Here is a 5000-nt window from a genome sequence, read left to right on the forward strand (position 1 = left end):
GTGGTAATGGTGGTGGTGGTGGTGGGGGGGGGTGGGATGGTATTGGTTGTGGTGGTGGTAATGGTGGTGGTGGTTGTGGTCGTGGTGGTGGTAATGGTCGTAATGGTGGTGGTGCTATTGGTTGTAGTGGTGGTAATGATGGTAGTGGTGGTAATGGTGGTGGTATTGGCAATGGTGGTGGTGGTATTCGTTGTGGTGGTGGTGGTGTTGGTGGTATTGGTTGTGGTGGAGGTAGTGGTAAGAATGGTGGTGGTGGAAGTGTTGGTGAGAAAATTGTGGTAATTATGGTAATGGTGTTATGATGGTAGTAGTGGTGGTGGTGGTGGTAATGGTGGTGGTGGTGGTGGTAAATGATGGTGGTTGTGGTGGTGGTGGTAATGGTGGTGGTGGTAATGGTGGTGGTTGTGGTGGTAATGGTTGTGTTGGTGGTAAGAATTAGCGATGGTCGTGATGGAAGTGTTGGTGTTATGTTGGTAGTTGTGGTAGTGGTAGTGGTGGTGTTGGTGAGGAGATTGTGTTAATTAGGGCAGTTGTGTTATGGTGGTGGTGGTGGTAATGGTGGTTGTTGTGGTGGTGGTGGTGGTGGTAATGCTGGTGGTGGTGGTAATGGTGGTGGTTGTGATCGTAATGGTGTTGGAGGTGGTAATGATTGTGTTGGTGGTAAGGATGGTAGGGGTGGAAGTGTTGGTAAGGAGATTGTGGTAATTATGGTAGTGATGTTATGGGGGTGGTGGTGGTGGTGATAGTGGTTGTGTTGGTGGTGGTGGTTTGTTGGTGGCTATGGTGGTTGGTGGTGGTGGTAGTGGTAATGGTAGTGGTAATGGTAGTGGTAATGGTAGTGGCGGTAAGGATGGTAGTGGAAGTGTTGGTTTTATAAAATTGAGCTTTTATATAGAGCACTATCGACTAAACGTGCTCAAAAGGCTTTACAAAGCGTCCCTGACCAACAGCAACACCTTACATGTAGGACGAGACATGACGGCTGTTAGGCAATATTACATTTTTTTCGACAAGGACAACCCTGTTGACGGCCAGGTATTCATTTTGCACCTGGGTAGGGTGAGAGAATGTGAGTAAAGAGCCTTTTCCAAGGACTAAACTATGCGCCGAGCGAGGCTCAAACCCAGGACCTTCCGATCCGAAAGCGAGTGTCATATCACTAGACCCCATAGCCGCACAAAATGAGAAGTGAGTCGATGCTTTGACAAGCAAGATGGCTTTCTTCAGAATGATAAATAACAATGTGAAACCGAATGTAATCTTTAATTTAATATACGAAAACAGATAATATGGACGTTTCGGGTTTCCCCTTTATCAATTTTCTTTTGAGCTTCGAGCATCAACATAATTTACATTCTTCTAAATAAGCACATCGAAACGCCTGTCTTAGAAAGTATAAATATACTTTGATATAGACCAGAGATAAGATAAGATAATACTTTTTTCAAAAAAGTGAGTGGAGCAGGCACTTTCATGTTGATTCGTAAGTTAATAATAGATAGATTGAATTTGACGTCATTCATGTCTTTGTTATTGCTTTTTGCCATCCGCGATCATGAGTAATGCTCACTGAACTGTATTAACCCCGACTATAAAGGTTCATGGATACACACAGTTTTGTGTGTTGGTCCGTTATACTTCCGGATGGCAATGTTATGAGCTTTTTAGCCAAGCGCATACTATCTATAGGGCAGTTTAGAAAAAAATTGAAAACAAACTCGATTGCAGGCTCGTCTGGAAGGATACCAGTCTTAGTGTGTGTGTGTCTGTCTGTGTATCAGTGTGTGTTTGTGAGTATGTATCGATGTGTGTGTATGTGTGTGTTTGTATGTGTCTATGTGTTTGTATTTGTGTGTGATGCAATTACTCTACCAATTGGATTCAATAGTTTTATGTCATGTCACCCAGCATCTTGGTTCTAAACAAAAAAAAATCGGTACTTTTTATTCTTCATTCTGACTAGAACTTTTCATATGTCTTGTGATCAGAATGTGTAAAAGTCAAAACATGATCATATTTATAATGTTGTTTTTTTCCTCTGGATACGCTTTTATGCTCGTCTGAGAAATATTTCATAAGGGCGTCCTCCACTGTTCCGATTGTTTAGAGCCAGTTACTAAGTTACCATGCGTCAGGAAGGAAGTGACGTTACGACTGTTGAAGCGTATTACTCTACCAATGGGCATGATCTATTTTAACTTTCCATGTGCTCGAGGCCATTGGTCACATTGCAAAATGTGCTCAAAGTGACCCACTTAGTGAAAGGTGTTCACAGCTTTTTCAATATCTAACATCACGATTGGTCATTTGATTCAGCTTGACACATGGGTATGTTTGTAACATTTGTAAACAAAGCAGCGTGTTTACATTTGTTAAGAAATATCCAATCGTTGGACAGCAACAAATCATGTGACTGATGACCTGCTTTTACGAAAACATGAATATGGATAGTATGAAGATGACATCACTCAGGCCTAAGTTATTGCTTTTTGCCATCCAGTTTTTGAGTAATTCTCATTAAACTGTATCACCAGACTAAAAACGTTCAAGGTTACAAATAGTCTTGTTTGTTGGTCTGTTATACTTCTGGATGGCAATGTTGTGAGCTTCTTAGCCAAGCGCATACTATCTATAGACCGCTCCCATCGAGCCATACGAAACCCCCCCCCCCACCCCACCCACTCCCCCAATATCTCCAGTCGCCTTAGTATTAATTTATTTGCTGTTTTGTATGAAATAATTAATTAGGCTATAAAACATTCCCATAAACCACCCATCATAAAAATAAAAACCCAACCGGTTCGCCTTGGAGCAGGACGAGAAAAAAAAATAAAAAAAAAAAAACTGAATTATTTAACTGTCTGGGTAATTACTCGATTAATAAAATGTCCTGGCGCTAATAGCCTGTATTGGAAATTGATACGAATGCACTGCTCCGGTTTGTGATAAAACAATAAAATCTCTTTGATAAAAATAATGGCTGTAATAAAATCCCCTTCTTAAACTCCGTGTCTAATTCGTTTCACAGTTCAAACTGTTTAAAGTCGAGACAAAGTGGGAACGTTCAGACATTATGTTGGTGAAAAAATATGGCCAGGAACAGCTGGAGACCAGGTTGGGTAAGAGGCAATGATGATGATTATGATAGTAATAATAATAATAATGATGATGATGATAATAGTAATATAATAATAATATAATAATAATAATAATAATAACAATAATAATAATAATAATAATAATAATAATAATATATAATAATAATAATAATAATAATAATATATGATAATAATAATAATATACGAAAACAGATATATATGGACGTTTCGTTTAATAATAATAATGATGATGATGATAATAGTAATAATAATAATAATAATAATAATAATAATAATAATAATATATAATAATAATAATGATATAATAATAATAATAATAATAATAATAATAACGATAATAATGATAATAATAATAATAATAATAATAATAATAATAATAATAATAATAATAATAATAATAATATATAATAATAATATAAATAATAATAATAATAATAATAATAATAATAATAATAATAATAATAATAATAATAATAATAATAATAATAATAATAATAATAATACAACTTAAAGAACATCATCTCCTTCTTCTTCTTTTTCTTTATAATCATATTCATCATCATCATCATCATCATCATCATCATCATCATCATCATCATCATCATCATAATCACCATCATCATCATCATCATGACCTCATAATCATCATCATCATCTTCCTCACCATCATCATCTTCAACCTCCTTCCTTCCTTTTCCTCCAAATATCTCCGCCATCCCCATAAATTTAAATGTTAGATCCACGACTTTCGTTTTAAGAAGGGGAAGGTCACCGTCGCACTATTTTTAGAAATACCCGATGAATACATCTATGTCCGCTCCACACATTTTCTAATCTTTATTTTCAGAAAGAATTGTGACCCTTCGCCTCAAAACGGCATTAAGTCGGGATGGTTAAGATGTTGAAAATTGAATTTATAGCCAGAAATGTCAGACTTGTGTTGAGTTTGTATGTTTTATTGAGGAGAATAGATACCATATTTTAGGGTGCTAATGCCAACAATTTATATTTTTTGACCAGTTTAACATTTAATTCGGCTTTTAAATAAGCATTTGGTTCGTTCCGACATAATACCGTTTGAGACGATGTGTCACAATTGTTCTGGCCCATTCCAGTTGTCAAGCGGTCTCTCTAACAGGTCCACGACCTTGGCTGCATCGTCCCCAAGGGAAAACCGGAAGTCTTTATTCTGGTCACACAAATCCTTTAAAAACCGTTCCTGACTTTGAGGGGGGCTAGAACTCAGGTGGCGCCATCTGGCCATGACAAGACTGAATCGACAAAGATAGAGGTGTCCAATTTGAGACCGGGCCCCAGTCGAGGTCATAGGAACTAAGTATCTAAAGCCAAATAAAAGCTATACAAGTAAAAAATGTAAAAATAAAAAAGGCATATTTAACCCTTTACCTACTTTCTTCACGAAACAGCCAGAAAAAAAAAAACTTGAGCTTTATATAGCGCAATATCCACTAAACGTGCTCAAAGCGCTTTACAAGGGGTCCCTGGCCAACAGCAACACATAACATGTAGGACGAGACATGACGCCTGTCAGGCGATATTACAAATTTTTGGGACAAAGACAACGCTGTTAACGGTCAGGTACTCATTTTACATCTGAGTACGGTGAGAGAATGTGAGTAAAGAGCCTTCTCCAAGGACTCAACTATGCGCAGAGCGAGGCTCGAACCCAGGACCTTCCGATCCGAAAGCAAGTGTCATACCACTAGACCACATAGCCAGCAGTCTTCCTATTAACCAATCAAAACATGACATTTGGGACACACCTTCACAAGTGGTCGGACAAACATAGTTGGTTGTTTATAAACAATAACTTGAATTAAATCGACCTTTCTTTAAGTATAGATAGTTCGAAGTTGATCT

General features: G+C 37.5%; 1 protein-coding gene across 1 annotated transcript in view; it reads right to left on the bottom strand.

The window, feature by feature from the left end:
• LOC144959737 (uncharacterized) overlaps positions 1 to 5000 on the bottom strand; it is a 575502-nt gene that overhangs the window by 225579 nt on the left and 344923 nt on the right. The window lies entirely within an intron of this gene.

The sequence above is a fragment of the Berghia stephanieae genome, chromosome 14 (assembly GCF_034508935.2).
Source record: "Berghia stephanieae isolate SIO BIC M18660-M18661 chromosome 14, UCSD_Bste_1.3, whole genome shotgun sequence".
In the NCBI taxonomy this organism is placed as follows: Eukaryota; Metazoa; Mollusca; class Gastropoda; order Nudibranchia; family Aeolidiidae; genus Berghia; species Berghia stephanieae.